General features: G+C 51.2%; 1 protein-coding gene across 1 annotated transcript in view; it reads right to left on the bottom strand.

Moving 5' to 3' along the window:
• The window catches only part of LOC138297135 (neuronal acetylcholine receptor subunit alpha-7-like), a 2,137,462-nt gene that overhangs the window by 1,631,763 nt on the left and 487,167 nt on the right, over positions 1-18,532 (bottom strand). The window lies entirely within an intron of this gene.

Raw genomic sequence — 18,532 nt, 5'->3', positions numbered from 1 at the left:
CCCCAGGATGGAGGAATATGTGCAGCGCTGCTCCTTGCCCTTGGACGACTCACCCTCCCCCACACCGCAGGACTGTGTTCCCCCTACGAGAGCAGAGGCACCAGCGGACAAGCTAGATCTTATCTTACAGGAAATACGTGACTCCAGAGAAAACATGGAGCAGAAGCTTGGCGCTATCACTACAGACCTTAACCTGCTGAGACCAGCACAAACTGGCTGATAGGGTCAAATCAACGAAACACGCATTGGCTACCTTGACTCCAGGGCAGGTGGAACATGTTCTTTGTTACAACAACTGCTCAAACAGGTGGAACAACTCCAAGACAGAGCTGAGGACGAAGGAATAATATCCGAATAGTGGGTATGCCAGAGGGTGTTGAAGGAGATTGGCCCATGCAATTCATTGAGAGCTGGCTGCAATCGACGGTGTCCCCAGACGGCTTGTCCGCTCTCTTCACAGTCTAAAGGGCACACCGAGTACCCTCCAGGAGACCCATCCCTGTGGCCCCACCAAGACCCATAGTGGCTAAAAGTCTGAATTACAGAGACAGAGACATTTTGCTGCGAGGGTACTAGAGTATCTCTTTACCCGGACTATACACTGTTGGTGCAGCGGCGCCGGGCCTCCTTCCAGGAGGTCAAGAAAAACCTTAGAGCACATGGCTTTGAATATGAATTGATCTTTCCTGCAACACTGAAGGTGATACATGACAACCGCTCCCACTTCTTTGACTCTCCCGCGTCAGCCAGAGAATGGCTTGATCAGAACTTTCAAGGACCACGGAATGGGCAGCAGCAGAAGTTAGCATCACAGGGCTCGGGTCCGTGGTTCCGGCGCACCCGCCGTAAGCGGGACACAGTGCAGGACAGAGGTGGGGGGCCATCCCCAAGACAGGCACGTAAGAGCCAACTGGAAGCCATCCAACTCGCACCTAATCTACGAGATCCCAACTGCAGATCCAGCACGGAATAAACTGTAGCTGGGGATTCTGACACTGAGACTGAAGGCAGAGTGTCATTGTTCCCGTCTGTCACGCCGCACACCGCACATGATCTGTGACGTAGGAAAGCTATTTGCGCTGCTCCCCGATCACGCTGAGTGGAAACTGTGGTCACCGCCGGATTGCCCATTCAGATCATTGGGCAGCAAACTAGACTTGCTTTGATAGCTCCATAATGTCTATCTGTTTATCACCTATTTCTAAACTGTTCATATCCACATATATATGTCACAATCTTATATTATGAGCTAGCGAAGGGGATGGATGAATAAGAGACCAGTTACTGATTTGACCTGGCTCCGGACCAGGTGTCAATGGTATGCCTGGAGTACAAATGTATGATTGGGTGATAGAGCCATCACAGCCCACTAGCCTAAGCCTCACTATTTCTCTGTTGTTACAATTGGTTATGTTAGTTAAATTGGTTGGGCATAGTTGTTTCTGCTGGACGCGCATTGGGTAGCGTGGGTACTTGTTCTTCGTATGCTTCCGTCACCACAGGTATGCATGGGGAATGTAGTAGGATCATGGGACTGGCAGTTATAACTCTTACATCCAGTGCAATGACCTCGGTTGCTAAATCATACAATATAATCACTTGAAATATCAGAGGCCTTGGAACGCATCACAGACGTCACAGGCTGTTAGCACAATTGCACAGATGTCACGCTTATCTTGCCTTCCTGCAAGAAACCCACCTCACCACGCCAGAAGCCCTAAATTTACAGCGCAGATGGCGGGGTCAATTGTTCGATACCTCCTTTTCAGCATATGCTAGAGGTGCCTCCATTTGGAGAAGGGTGGGAATTCCTTTTTCTGCCCAAGATACTAAAGATGACTCCCAAGGTAGATATGTCCTAATCAAGGGACTCCTGGATGGGGAACAGATAGTACTAGGCTGTTTTTATGCCCCACACCAGGAACAGGTTTATACAAGCTTCCCTAACATGCTAGCAGAATGGGCTCATCACCTCTGGGTGCTGGGGGGTGACTCTAATGTTGTACTAGATGTGCACCTCAACCGCTCGCACCCCCCCCTCCCTAGTGCGGTTTGACAGGCCAGAATACTGCAACAGATGTTTGGTGGCACTTTAATGCAAATGCGAGGAAATACTCCTTTTACTCTTACCCTCATGTGCTCCATTCCCATTTAACTGATTTTTATGCACTTTCAGCTTGCAACCCCACATAACTCATGCTACATACTTAGGCAAGACACTGTCTGACCACAATCCGCTAGAGATCCAATTAACCTGGGGAAGGGTACCCACCCCAATAACTATGTGGCACCTGCAGCCTACACTCTTGGAAGACCAGGTATTTAAAAAAATATTAGCTACTACCATAGATACATGTTATAATATAATACTGGCACAACAACCTCCCCACTGATTAAATGGGAGACCTTCAAAGTAATTATGCATGCAACATCCATATCTTTGAGGGTGGAAGCCCGGACTGAAATAGTATCCGAGCTCACACAGTTAGAAGACGAGATGGGATCACTAGAACATGAGATGATATTGGACGACAACAAAACTGAGAGATTGCAAGAGGCACGAATTCAGCATGTGGCACTTCTAGAGTGCTTGCAAGTCGTAGATTATGGATCATACACCCAGAAGTTGCATGCGTAAGCAGACAAACCGGGTGCCCTGCTTACTAAACTAATCAGACCCCAACAGTCTCCCACACCTATTTTAAGGATATTATCCCTTCAGGGGGTTTTCTCAACTAGCCAAACTGACATTAATGAGGCCTTTCGTTCATACTATGCGGATTTCTACGCAGAGGAGCCACCTACAGACCAACACTCTCTACATATGTTCCTGCACTGCCAACCACTCCCACAGTTGTCAACACTAGAAAAGGAAACGCTGCATGCTTCAATCTCAACTGCCGAGATTGGTGAAGCATTAAAAGAGATGGCGAGCAATAAAACCCATAGCTCCGACGGATTGCCGGTGGAGATTTATGCCACACACCCCAAGCGCTTGCTTCCCCAACTAGTGAAATTATACAAGAGTTCCCTCGCGAAAGGAATACTTCCGGCTATGACTTAAGGAGCAGCAGTGACCTCGCTTCTCAAACCAGATAGACCTCCCACACAAATATCATTCTATAGGCACCTGTCTGTATTAGATACTGAATATAGACTCCTCAGTAAAGTTTTAGTGCATAGACCGCTCCCACTACTCCTGCAGCTGCTCCACACGGACCAATGTGGCTTTGTGCCCCATCAGCGTACATCCATGAATATCCGCCGATTATTTCAGTTAATCGACGAGTTCAAGCACAGATACCCATACGCCGGCTGCATCTCCTATAGCCTTAGAACCCGCCGTAGCGGGCTCTACCGGCTATTAAAGGCCCGCTCCTGCGTTAAATGCCCGAGCCGAAAGGGAAAGGGCCTTTAATAGCCGGTAGAGCCCGCTACGGCGGGTTCTTAGGCTATTAGAACATTCTGCCACTCAGGGCAGAATGTTCTATTAAAAAAAACAAATTGCTCACGGAGCCCGAGGGGATTAAAATCCCCTCGGGCTCCGTGAGGCTTTGTTCACAGCTGTTGCTGTGAACAAAGCGAACATTGGAATGTTGGCGCTGCAGGCTTTTAACGGCCTGTAAAAGCCCGCAGCAGTCCATTGTCTTCAATGGACATGCCAACATTCGAATGTTCTAATTAGACATGCAGCAGGCATTTGATACCCTCAGCTGGCAGTATCACTGGGCATCTCTAGAAGCCTTTGGAATTCCTCCTGAATTTATATGGTGGGTAAAGCTCCTGTACACAGCCCTGACCACCAGGGCCAGGACAGGGGGCATATATCTGCTTCTTACCCCATGTACCGCAGAACTAGACAGGCCTGCCCTCTGTCCCCACTCTTGTTTGTATTAGCATTAGAGACCCTGGCACAGCACCTCTGCCGCAGTGCGGTGGATTGGTGAATTGCGCTCAGCTCCACTACACATGCTTGCTCTTTATATGCGGATGATATGATACTCTATTATGGTGATCTGTGGCAGGGCACGGAGAAGGTGGCACAGGTTTTTGCCCGCTTTGCGCTCCTCTGGGGGCTCCTAATTAACCCTGATAAGTCATATGAGTATTATTTCAGGGCACCTGGTCAAAGCCTACGATCCCATTAGACCCCATGACCATCGTGACAGCCCTAGTCTCCTTCCGGTATCTTGGTATCCATGTATACTGGAATCAAGCGGACCTGTTAGATAGGAATCTAAACTGGGCAATTACATCCCTCCAATCCCAGGTCAACCTTAGGATTACACTACCCATTTCAGTGGCTGGAAGGGTGACCCTGGAGAAGATGATAATGCTACCATGGGTCCTATATCATTTTGTGAACCTGCCCCTTATAGTACCTCCTTGTGTATTTTGGACATTGAACTCTTTATTGATAGATCTCATATGGGGGAAGGGCTGCCATCGAGTCGGACTGACAAAACTACAGTTACCCCCAGACTTGGGCTGCTTGGGCGCTGCAGATTTTAAAGCCTATTGTATTGCGGGCCTGTTACAATGGCTGGCCTACTAGCTAGCTGGTAATAATTTAGACGAGATAAACTGTACATTAACAATGTGGAAGAGGGGTTTTGTTCACCAACTGCTGTGTCCCGGGTCTCCTAAAATGCCCCTTGGGGCTCCCTTACAACTACACACAGCCTTGGCTTACTGGAAACTAACTACTTGGTACACAGCTTCACCGACGCCCTTTGCACCCAACATGCCATTACGCAGCTCTCTGTACCCTAAGGAACTCTAACAATGGCTATGCTCTGGGTTTGGGAACAGCAGGATCCCCTCACTTTAGGAGACTTGTTCGAAGATGGCATGTTACTCTCACATTCTGATTTCGTGCAATTGCATGGTTTTTCAGAGAAGCTTTTTTTGACACATTTGACGAGATATTATCATATGTTCACACTTATTGGGCACCACAGGGTACTGAACCGGTAACACATGAAACACTACAGGCTCTCCACATAATGGGACATGGTAGACATCTTGTCCGATGGATATATATAAATATAGGGATCCAGGCACAGCTCCACATATCATTGGACACGTTGAAGGCTGTGTGGGTAACTGATTTAGGCAGAGACATTACTGACAAGGAATGGTCCTTTTTATTACAATATGCCAAACAAGTATCTCTTACGCTCAGTTTAAGCTGATCCAGTTTTACCTCTTTCACCGGGCATACTTCACTCCACATAGACTCAATAGAATCTACCACACTACAACGGCGCACTGTCCTCGGTGCCACACAGCTGACGCTGATCTTCTCGATATGCTTTGGTCATGTCCGTCCCTCACACAGTACTGGAATGCAATAGGAGCCATTCTAGCGGAGATCATGGACAAATCAGTAGAATTGTCACCCGCGTATTTCCTCCTGGGACTGCACCCTGGGAAACGTGCCTCCAAGGTACGTAAGCTCTTCGTGGACCTGGCTCTGCTTTTTGGCAAAACGGCAGATGATGAGGGCTGGAAATCCCCCATGTCCCATCTCTCCTCTCGTGAAAGGAGGAGGTGTTACACTGGAGCCAGGCAGAAAGCGCTGCCCTCAGAAGAGATAAGTATAGAAGTCTGAAGAGGAAACCAACATCTCTGGAGTGGGACTCACTGGTGGAAGCGCTTAGGACACAGATTGAGACATAGAGTGGATGTGTGGTAGGGCAAATAGCATACCTTGTAAGGTGCTGGCGGCGAGTTTGCATTACACAACTGTGGCTTCCACATATTTTGTCCTATAGCGTCCATACATGCCTCTTCTTCACTGATGTCAGGCTGGATCGATATGTTTTAAGAGTGAATATATAAGTCAGTCCCCGATGTAAAGATTGGTATTCCTAAAGAACTAAGTAACAGATCCATCCCCTGTGTCTTAACTAAGGTGCTAATAGACAGAAGCTGGGTAGGGTGCAGGGTGGGCGGGATGTGGGACTGTTATTCAACACCATTGTTACATACTACAAGAGTGTTTGCTCACAATTCTAGCCCTATTTTATGGAATGTATATGCAACTATGACCCGTATGTAATGCTACTGGACTAATACACTATATGATGGAACAGTTGACAAAGGAAACTAATAAAAATTTGTGTTAAACAAAAAAAAAACGAAAGCATCATGTGGTAGTGCATTGTCACTTACAGGCGGCACATTTTCTGTTGAAATGGCCCCAAAAATGCGCACAGACATGCAGTTTAACTGATAAAACTACACTGCACACAAATGATAATGTGTGGAATTCTGGTTTCAGTGAATATTTATCAATTGCGCATCATTAAGTAAAGTGTCTTGATTTCTTTTGATCCTATTAAAAACTTTGTTTCTAACGCACCTCAGAATTATAAAAAAGTGCTTCATTTTTGCATTCCTAATTGCTGAATGCGCACAGTTCATTTAAATGTATTTACATTTTGTTGTGTAGTACAAAAACGTCACCCTACAGCTTTTCCTTTCACACTCCCTCAGCAAGATTGTCACATAATTCACTTTATTTTTCTTTCTCTGACTGGAAAGTAAGAAGACTTTGTAAACACCAAATCCCATATTAACAGAAATAAGCATCAAACTGTCAAAAGATGTAACCTGACATTTGACCTTCGTCTTTGAAGTTCAAAAAATGTAAGACAGTAAATCCAGAATAGAATTTAAAGGCATCTTTATTTATTGCTTGATCTTTTGTGACCCACCAAAAATCGGTCCGTGAGCCACCCAGTTCAGGATTTTGGCTTTGATTTAGAAGCAAGTCAGATGATCAGTCAGTTTCAAGCAACAGTTCATCCGGCATTGGTGCTGGAAAATGCCTTTGAGAAGTGCTAAAACTTAAAATAGAGAACACTTGCTCTTCTTGACAATGGACAAGGATTAATATGGAACCAATGACAATGAAGAGATTTGTAGATTCATAGTGGAATTGATGATGGTTCTTCACAAAGTCAGTGATACTTTCAATAAACGTTGTGACGTGTTGAGAAGTGATAATGACATAAAGGCAGCAATGTTAATATACCCCAAAATAACATACAAACAAACAGCCTCTCTAGGTGATCTTCTCAGGCAAAGTCATATGAAATCTGAGAAGGTCCTGTCAAATCAGTTCTGAAGGATAAGAGTTCTGGAATTGTGGTTCTTGCAAAGCATACACAATGGGGTAAACAAAAAAACAGTGGCATTTGAAGGAGTAAAGAGAAATTGAATGGAAAGGCAATCACGTCATACAGAATATTTAGCATATGTCCATGTTAATAAAAGCATAGGAAGTACCATGAAAAAAACGGAAACCCAAGATTTTACAGCTTCTCAATGCCTTAAAAAACAATGATTTAACCTATCCCATAGCACACCATTATTGAGGTAAATAAAATGGCAATCCACAAAGTTTGATCTTCTATGTTATCAAATGTATTTTCAGTAACCCATGTGGAGAAAATTATGAGAATACTTTGCCGAAGGAGGAATAAAAAAATATATTGTTATTAGGCAACGAGATACCCTAGCGGCATAACCAGGAAGTATAAATGTTTGTCTACTTATCATAGCGCTTTCAGGGAAGATTAAGGCACCCTAATATTTGATGTGTTTGACTTTGATTGAATTTATCTTGCTATTAACCTTAAAATCAATATGTGATTGGGGCGGGACCTAGAAGTTTTCATACTTCTTGTTCTTGGAACAAATTCATCATAATATATTGGGTGCTATGAGCATGTTGACCAAAACAGCTAGGAATGATGAAATACATCTTTGTGCTACTATATATATGAAATTTATCTATGAGACCTATACAGATTATTTATCCGTATTGCCTCTAACTGTATACAAATTACATCTTCCCAGTATGTGTATAAAACTGAATGAATAAGAGAAATTATGTCTTAAATTATTAGACGCCAGATGTCTGTATGTAAGTTTGAAGCAGAAATATTACGTAGAGGGTGGGAAAATAAAAAAAGTTTAATAAAATGCTATAATTATTGTATGGGTATGATAGTGTTGACACATTGATATGCCGCTGGACATATTTGTTGTAATATACCAGATTAGGATTTGATCTGTAAGTGTAAGTATGAAACAGAATTGTTGTTGACAATTAATAAGGAACTAAATAAGAACAATAATTTGCCCATATAGCTGCCCAAGGGACCACTGAAAATGAAGAGGGTGTCCGTATCACACGTCGGGAACTGCATTGAAGAGATGCATAATTGACAGTTGGGAACCCTAACACTGAGTTAATTTGTTTTGGATATAATGAAGAATGTAAATGTGAATGTTTGTGTGAATTAATTTATATAATGTGAGTTCATTTTTGTTGTAATCTCAGTGATGGTCACTGACTTTGTACACCAAAAAAGAAACAAGAAGTGTAGAATGTATTAGCCCTTTTCTCAGGTTGTGAGGCAATGATCTAGTTAACTTGCTGGTATTTAAAGAGGAAGGAAATCTGGAGTACTGTCATGTGGAAGAATAAAGAATTTAAGACATGTATCTGTCATTTTTTATGTAGTATATGATCCTTCATGGGATTAATTTATTTCAGTATGAAATAAATATTTCATATTGGCATCTCTGTGTGTGTGTGTATATATAAATATACAGGTGGTCATTCCAACCTCGGCGGTAAAAGGTGCTTACCGACGTGCAGAAGACCACCATAACACCGCTGCGGCCGCGGTAAACCGCCACGGTCATTCTGACCCACAACAGGCAAACCGCCAAAATACAGACATCCACAAAAGTGCGCCAAACCAAAGGCCAGCGAGAAACTGGCGATGACCAGACCTCCACCGTCACGCCAACAGAAATACGCCCACACTATCACGACACACGAATCCACGCTGCGGTCTTTCATACGCGGTATTCCATTGGCGGTACACACCGCTGCGCTCAAAATACACACACATATACAAAACACAGCCACATTGGACAATTCGAAATACACACACCTGATACACATACAAACAACACTCCCACACACCCAACACAATATGAAACACACACCCACATCACCCACAAACCCCCACTCCTAGAGATTCGTGAACACGCACAGAGATAAGAGACTCGAGCACCCTGACGCGCAATTCACTGTCACCCAGCAATATTACCACGCACTTCAAACTACACACCAATACACATCACCACACTTAGCACCACACAATCCACCCCACACATCACCCAAACCACCCCATGGCACCGCAAAGACACCCCAGGTTTTCTGAGGCTGAACTCAGGGTCATGGTGGAGGAAATTGTACGGGTAGAGCCATAGCTCTTCGGGACACTACTGCAGCACACCACCATTGCCAGGAAGATGGAGCTATGGAGCAGAATAGTGGACAGGGTCAACGCTGTGGGACAGCACCCAAGAAATAGGGACGACATCAGGAAGCGGTGGAACGACCTACGGGGGAAGGTGCGTTCCATGGTATCCAGGCACAACATCGCAGTGCAGCGGACTGGCGGCGGACCCCCACCTCCTCCCCCAGAATTTACAACATGGGAGGAGCAGGTCTTGGCGATCCTGCATCCTGAGGGTCTCGCAGGAGTAGGCGGAGGAATGGACTCTGGTAAGTCAAATCTTAACTACTTCATCCCCCCCACCCCACCAGCATGCCAACTCATACCCCCACCCTCACCCCCACCCCCATCACACCTACTCCTTACAAATGTCTCACCCTCACCACCCACCCATCCCAACACCAAGCCCTGCATGCGACCACAAAGCATGGACACCCATCACCTAAGCATGCCCACTGTACATACCCATCCCCCCCGGCCAAACCACCGTCACAAAAGCCCCCACACAGGAATGCAAGCACAGGGGTACACGGGCACCCACCCATTGCACGCTATGGCACACACAGAAGCAATAACCATACTTTTATACCCCTGCAGGACCCAAACGCCAAGTCACCGCGCAGGAGGGTCCACAAATGTCCACTCCACCCCCAGAAGAGGCCCACAGTGATGACAGCAGCTCTGTCTCCCTGGATCTAGATGACCAGCCCGGCCCATCGGGGACCTCTGGACAGTCGGTTCCCCTCAGACAGCCACAGGCCACAGCAGACCTCCCCCCCTCTGGGAACACCAGCACAGCACCCACACAGCGGGCCCATATCTCTGTCCCCAGGACACGTCAATCAGCGGTGTGTCCACCACTACAGGGCACCCAGGTTAACCCACCACCCCAACAACAACAGGGCCCTGGGGGCAGTGGTAGTGGGCACACGGTCCAGGGGACAGCGGCCCAGGGGAGCTGGGAGGGCTGCTGTGCGACAGGGGGGGGACAGGCCCAGGGAACCCACTCTCCACGAGGCCCTCTCCAACATCATGGGAGCATACCACCACTCCCAGGAGACGATGGCCACGGTCCTGGCCAGGTTTCAGGAGATCCAGCTTCTGCAGGAGCAACAGTATATGGGGTTCAGGGAAGAACTAAGAAACATCAGTTCCGCCATGGGCACCATCGTAGTGGCTTTGAATCAGGTAGTCACCACATTGCGGGACACTGTTGCACCACAAAGGGCCCCTGACACTAGCATGGACCAAGAACTGCCTACCACCTCCGCCGGCGCTAGTGGACAGGAGGCCCCGACACAAGACCAACAGGCCACCAGAACCCCACCCCCTGCAGAAGGAGAACCACCCCGCAAGCGGGCCCTGAGATCCAGGAAGAAGACAGAGTAAGATGCCAAGACCCCAGCCAGGAAAGGATACCTCCCTGATTGTCATCGCACTGTCCCACATTGACACCCTGTCCAACCTTACACTGCCCCTGCTCCACTTTCCACAGGCATCTGGACAATGCACTTGTGATTCTGATAGTCTGGACTCTGCCATGGACAATCCTCCACCATCACACCTCAACGATTTGCAACCACCCACCAATTTTGAGCACTGTAATAAACACACTTATTGCATAAAACAATCTGGAGTCTGGCTGAGATTTTGTACAAATGTATTAGACATTACCATGCCAAATGGCATATTCACATTGTGATGCCAACATACCAATGTCACACAGCTGTAGTCCATAGGGAATTAAAGCAGATGTCACGCAGTGGGGCCCACATCTCTGAAATCGGAAGGGAAAGTCACAACTCAGTTACCATACACTGGGGGAAAAGGTCAGACAGTAGAGAGGTAGTAGGGGTTAAGTATATATAAAATGCCGTTGTGGATTCTTACCTGTGTGTCATTGAAAATACTGCTGTATTACTGTGTTCCTGTTCTCTACGTCGTCCTCTTCGCCTTCCTCCTCTTCACTCTCCACAGGCTCCACAGCTGCTACAACACCACCATCTTGACCATCCTCCTGCAGAAAAGGCACCTGGCGTCGCAAAGCCAGGTTGTGAAGCATACAACAGGCCACGATGATCTGGCACACCTTCTTTGGTGAGTACATTAGGGATCCACCAGTCATATGGAGGCACCTAAACCTGGCCTTCAGGAGGCCGAAGGTCCGCTCGATCACCCTCCTAGTTCGCCCATGGGCCTCATTGTACCGTTCCTCTGACCTTGTCCTGGGATTCCTCACTGGGGTCAGTAGCCATGACAGGTTGGGGTAACCAGAGTCTCCTAATAGCCACACACGGTGCCTCTGGAGTTGACCCATCACGTAAGGGATGCTGCTATTCCGCATGATGTACGCGTCATGCACTGACCCAGGGAACTTGGCATTAACATGGGAGATGTACTGGTCAGCCAAACACACCATCTGGACATTCATGGAATGATAACTCTTCCTGTTCCTGTACACCTGTTCACTCCTGCTGGGGGGGACCAAAGCAACATGTGTCCCATCAATGGCACCAATGATGTTGGGTATATGTCCAAGGGCATAGAAATCAGCCTTCACTGTAGCCAAATCCCCCACCTCAGGGTAGACGATGTAGCTCCGCATGTGTTTGAGCAGGGCAGACACCACTCTGGACAACACCTTGGAAAACATTGGCTGGGACATCCCTGATGATATGGCCACTGTTGTTTGAAATGACCCACTTGCTAGGAAATGGAGTACTGACAGCACCTGCACTAGAGGGGGGGATCCCTGTGGGTTGGTGGATTGGTGACATCAGGTCTGGCTCCAGCTGGGCACACAGTTCCTGTATAGTGTCTCGGTCAAGCCTGTATGTCAGTATGACATGTCTTTCCTCCATTGTCGACAGGTCCACCCCCGGTCTGTACACGGGAAGATTTCTCCATCTCCTCGCATGTCCCAGCGGACGGTGCCTATGAAGGACAACAGCGAGCACAGAGTCAATCTACCCACAGGTACGTAACCACAGCATGCACATAATTCGATTCCCAATGCATTGAATGGCTTGTATGAGTGTCGATGCAAGGCCTAGGTATGTGTGACGCAGTAGAAAATAAGGCATGTGGGCCCTTGAAATGGCGGCTGCCTGACCTGTGAAGTGCGACAATGGGATGTGAGGTCAATGCGCTGGCGTGGCACACTGTGGCGGTAGGCGGTCGAAGACTGCGGCGCAAAGCAGCATTGGTTAACATTGAACCCTATGGGTCTCAGGAGCCAATGACTATGTGTGCCGGCGGTCGCGGTACGCACCGCCGCGGTACGCACCGCTGCGGGCGTGACCGCCATTTTCTATCTGCTAAATCACTCGATACCTGATCTTCGACAGGAGAGGACCTACACTGCAAGTGCTGCTGTGACCACGGTCTGGAAGAGACAATGGTTCATGCGACTGGGGAAAGGGCCCCTGCCTTCACTGCTCAGGAGTTGGAGAAACTCGTGGATGGGGTCCTCCCCCAGTATGCGCTACTCTACGGTCCTCCAGACCAACAGGTAAGTACACTGGGACCATGCTTTGTGGCCAATGCCTGTGTTGAGTGGGGTGGATGTAAGATGGTGGGGAGGGGAGCGATTGAGGCATGCATCAAACGACAGATGAGAGCATGTGCCACATGGCAAGGGTGGGGATGGGGGGGCCACTCACATTGAGCATGCAGAAGGTGATGATTATTCTTCTCTCCCTGTACATGTCACATAGGTCAGCGCCCACCAGAATATCGATATTTGGCGTGCCATCGCCAAGAACGTCCGGACCCTGGGGGCACCCACTGCCGGAAGAGATGGGAGGACATCCGACGCTGGAGCAGGAAGACGGCGGAGGCTCAGCTGGGGATGGCCTCCCAACGTGGGAGGGGTGCCCGTCGTACTTTGACCCCCCTGATGTCCCGGATCCTGGCGGTGGCCTACCCCGATTTGGATGGGCGCGTGAGGACATCACAGCAGACACAAGGGGGTGAGTACACTCAAATCCTGGTGACTTTGCGCGCAGTGAAGGGGTCTGGGTGGGGGAGGAGGTCTGTGGGTATCCCTAGGCCAGGGCGATATCTGTAGGCTAGGCCCCTCCGTAAGGCATGACCCTGTGCCCCCGCCCCCCACCTCTGTAGGGTGCCAAGTACAGCTATTCATTGCCCTGTGTCATGTATGTGAGCAGAGGTCGCCCATAGGCTTGTAGGCCATGTCCCACGGATTGCGTAGTCGACCCCAAGTGCGCGGCGTAGTGCAGGGGGCTTCTGTGTCTGTCCTGTCCGCCAACGGTGTCGCCAATGCATGCACTCAACATTTCTTTATTTTTCCCCACCCCCCTTTTTTGTTGTCTTCCTGTTCATTTGTGCATTAGCATCATCAGGCGGAGGAGAAGTGGCATCGGAGCACGAGGGAGCTGCATCTCACATGGCCATGGCGGGCCATGCAACAGAATCGGAAATCACCAGTGAGACAGAGGGCGAGGGGTGCTCCACAACGGGGACTCGTGCGGATGTCAGTGACAGCGACTCGTCCTCTGAAGGGAGCTCCCTTGTGGTGGCAGCAACATCCGTGCCCCTGCACCAACAGGTACAGCCGCCACCCAGCGCACCAGCACCGCCCTCCCAGCAGCCCCTCAGCATTTGCCCCGTGCCCGCTCACCCAGGAAGGTGGGCATCTCCTTCGCCCAAGGCACCTCAGGCCCTGCCCCAGTCACCCCTGCTGCCCTCAGTGAGGAGGTCATTGACCTCCTGAGGACGCTCATTGTTGGGCAGTCTACCCTTTTGAATGCCATCCAGGGTGTAGAAAGGGAGGTGCACCAGAGTAATGCATACCTGGAGGGCATTCATTCTGGTCAGGCTGCCCATCAGCGATCGTTCAACACTCTGGCCTCAGCACTGATGGCAGCAATTGTCCCTGTCTCTAGACTCCCCCCTCCAACTTCCTGCACCCATACCCAATCCCCTGTACCTCTGCCTATCCCAGACACACCATCAGACCAGCCTGCACACACCTCAACACCCAAGGGAAGCTCAGACAGACATAAGCACCACACATCACACAAGCATTCACACAAGCAACATCCACATGCAGACATACCAACACCCACTGCCTCCACTGTGTCCCCCTCCTCCTCGTCTCCCTCCTCCCTCCCTGTCACGTCTCCACTCACACCTGCATGCGCAACATCTTCAGCCACTACGTCCATCACCAGCACACACACCAGAACCCCCCACACGTGCAGTCACCACCCCCACTACCATTCACACGTCCCCTGTGTCCTCTCCCAGTGTGTCTGTCACCCCCTCTTCCAAGCTACACAAACGCAGGCAGCCACCCAGCCAACAGCCATCCACCTCATGACAGCCTCCAGCCCAAGCACCTGCACCCAAAGACAGCAGACTTCAAACTCCTACAACCACAACCTCTTCCTCCACTCCCATACCTACTACACCTACCCGTCCCTCTCTTTCTAACTTATTTTCCTATCAAAACTTGACCTCTTTCCAACAACTCCCCCACCCCGTCCATCTAATAGGACTCCAGTCAGCACCTCAGCCACCACAAAAGCGGGCCCTGTGAAGACAGTCTGCCATGGACTGTGGAGTCCCCCACCCTTAAGGTCAGCCAGTTCAGTAGGGAGCCAAGGCACGGCCAGCCCACCCCCGCAAAAACATGCGAAGATTGTGAGTGGCCGGCGCGAGAGGCCTGCAACACCTGGGACCAAAATCCCTACCATGGCTCCGGCAGGGAGTGTGGTGCCAGCTGGCACACCGCCAAAGGTGGGGAAGGGCCACAGGCGAACAGGGAAGGCTGGGAAGGGCAGCACGCCCGACAAGACCGCCAGCAGCCCAGCTGTGCAGGAGGGCCCCGCATGCCCCATCCCAGGTGGGCAGGAGGACACCAACAGGCCCGGTACTGCAGCCCATGAGGGCCCCACCAGGCCCATCCCAGGTGGGCAGGAAGGCGCAGCCAGCCACAGGTCAGGTGGCGAATGACCTCCACACCATGGGCGGATCCGCTGAACTGGGCAGTCATCCGAAGCACCGCTGAATTGGGCACCGCCGTCTCAAGCACCGCTGAACTGGGCCCTTCATCTCAAGCACCGCTGCGCTGGGCACTGCCGTCTCAAGCACCGCTGAACTTGGCCCTTCATCTCAAGCACCGCTGAACTGGGCACCGCCGTCTAAAGCACCGCTGCGCTGGGCACCGCCGTCTCAAGCACCGCTGAACTGGGCCCTTCATCTCAAGCACCGCTGCGCTGGGCACCGCCGTCTCAAGCACCGCTGCGCTGGGCACCGCCGTCTCAAGCACCGCTGCGCTGGGCCCTTCATCTCAAGCACCGCTGAACTGGGCCCTTCATCTCAAGCACCGCTGAACTGGGCCCTTCATCTCAAGCACCGCTGAACTGGGCCCTTCATCTCAAGCACCGCTGCGCTGGGCACTGCCGTCTCAAGCACCGCTTGAACTGGGCCCTTCATCTCAAGCACCGCTGAACTGGGCACAGCCGTCTCAAGCACCGCTGAACTGGGCACCGCCGTCTCAAGCACCGCTGCGCTGGGCACCGCCGTCTCAAGCACCGCTGAACTGGGCCCTTCATCTCAAGCACTGCTGAACTGGGCACCGCCGTCTCCAGCACCGCTGCGCTGGGCACCGCCGTCTCAAGCACCGCTGAGCTGGGCCCTTCATCTCAAGCACCGCTGAACTGGGCACCGCTGTCTCAAGCACCGCTGCGCTGGGCACCGCCGTCTCAAGCACCGCTGCGCTGGGCACCGCCGTCTCAAGCACCGCTGAACTGGGCCCTTCATCTCAAGCACCGCTGAACTGGGCTCTTCATCTCAAGCACCGCTGAACTGGGCACTGCCGTCTCAAGCACTGCTGCGCTGGGCACCGCCGTCTCAAGCACCGCTGCGCTGGGCACCGCCGTCTCAAGCACCGCTGAACTGGGCCCTTCATCTCAAGCACCGCTGAACTGGGCACCGCCGTCTCAAGCACCGCTGCGCTGGGCACCGTCGTCTCAAGCACCGCTGCGCTGGGCACCGCCGTCTCAAGCACCGCTGAACTGGGCCCTTCATCTCAAGCACCGCTAAACTGGGCCCTTCATCTCAAGCACCGCTGAACTGGGCCCTTCATCTCAAGCACCGCTGAACTGGGCCCTTCATCTCAAGCACCGCTGCGCTGGGCACTGCCGTCTCAAGCACCGCTTGAACTGGGCCCTTCATCTCAAGCACTGCTGAACTGGGCACCGCCGTCTCAAGCACCGCTGAACTGGGCACCGCCGTCTCAAGCACCGCTGCACTGGGCACCGCCGTCTCTAGCACCGCTGAACTGGGCCCTTCATCTCAAGCACTGCTGAACTGGGCACCGCCGTCTCAAGCACCGCTGCGCTGGGCACCGCCGTCTCAAGCTCCGCTGAGCTGGGCCCTTCATCTCAAGCACCGCTGAACTGCGCACCGCCGTCTCAAGCACCGCTGCGCTGGGCACCGCCGTCTCAAGCACCGCTGCGCTGGGCACCGCCGTCTCAAGCACCGCTGAACTGGGCCCTTCATCTCAAGCACCGCTGAACTGGGCTCTTCATCTCAAGCACCGCTGAACTGGGCACTGCCGTCTCAAGCACTGCTGCGCTGGGCACCGCCGTCTCAAGCACCGCTGCGCTGGGCACCGCCGTCTCAAGCACCGCTGAACTGGGCCCTTCATCTCAAGCACCGCTGAACTGGGCACCGCCGTCTCAAGCACCGCTGCGCTGGGCACCGCCGTCTCAAGCACCGCTGCGCTGGGCCCTTCATCTCAAGCACCGCTGAACTGGGCCCTTCATCTCAAGCACTGCTGAACTGGGCACTGCCGTCTCAAGCACCGCTGTGCTGGGCACCGCCGTCTCAAGCACCGCTGCGCTGGGCACCGCCGTCTCAAGCACCGCTGAACTGGGCCCTTCATCTCAAGCACCGCTGAACTGGGCCCTTCATCTCAAGCACCGCTGAACTGGGCACTGCCGTCTCAAGCACCGCTGGCCCATTGGCGGAAGGGGCAGGCCCGCATCTGTGTCGGGCAGGGCTGCACGAAGCACTCTGGGCACTGGTCCCCCTCCAGTACCAGTGGAGACTGACATTGACTTGAGAGTCTGTGGCTTTGCACTCTCCAGGATGGAACAGTGGGCAAGCCACCCACTGTAGAGACTTGAGAGACTGTGGCTTTGCACTCCCCAGGATGTAACAGTGGGCAAGCCACCCACTGTAGAGACTTGAGAGACTGTGGCTTTGCACTCCCCAGGATGTAACAGTGGGCAAGCCACCCACTGTAGAGACTTGAGAGACTGTGGCTTTGCACTCCCCAGGATGGAACAGTGGGCAAGCCACCCACTGTAGAGACTTGAGAAACTGTGGCTTTGCACTCCCCAGGATGGAACAGTGGCCATGGAGGCCTCTCGTGGATCTGGCGTCGTGGACTCATCTGGCAGAGGTGCCCCCACTTCCCTTTCCCCTGAGGTGCCTGTAGTTTTGGTATCTGATGCCCCTGCAGTGTTCTCTCCGTTGGAGTCAGGTATCCTGTGTGGGCTTTGCCCATGTGATTTGGGCCCAGTGGTCCACGAACAATGTCTGATACAAATATCGGACTGGACAATTTATGTATATAAAAGTTTTATATGTGTGATATATTTTAAAGCCAGTCAAACAATATATTCCAATGTTTATAATCATTTCCTTTTGTCTTTGCATTCTTCCGGGGGTTTGGGGGGGTAACTGTGATGTCTTGCTATGCATTGATGTGTGTGTTGTAGTGGGTGAGGGTGAGGGTGGGTGTGTCGCATATGTGTGTCCCCGTAATTTTTTGCCTCCACCCTCCCCTGTGTCGTAGGTGCAGTACTCACCGTTGTCTTCTGCGCCGGCGTTCGTGCTCCTGGTAGAGGAGCAGGAAGACAATCGCTGGGAGGATGTGGAGTTCGGGTTCCATGCTGTCCAGATTCCTCGTGGGGTGTATAGAGGTGAGCGTTTTCTGTTTGAAATGGCTGTTTCCGCCGTGTTTTTATCGGCGGGGCTACCGCCCCGGACAAAGGTGGCAGATTGGTGGGTTGTGATAGGGTGGGCGGTACATTGTCTCCCGCCTGTCTGTTGGCGGTGACCGCCGCACTGTTTGTTTATTCCGCCGTGGCGGGTGGTGTGTTGAAGTGGCGGTCCATGTTGGCGGTTTCCGGCAGGGTCGGAATTGCATTTTTTTTACCGCCAGC

This window comes from Pleurodeles waltl, chromosome 1_2, assembly GCF_031143425.1.
Source record: "Pleurodeles waltl isolate 20211129_DDA chromosome 1_2, aPleWal1.hap1.20221129, whole genome shotgun sequence".
Lineage (NCBI taxonomy): Eukaryota > Metazoa > Chordata > Amphibia > Caudata > Salamandridae > Pleurodeles > Pleurodeles waltl.
Note: the sequence above shows the minus strand (reverse complement) of the source record. Positions and strands in the feature narration are given on the sequence as shown.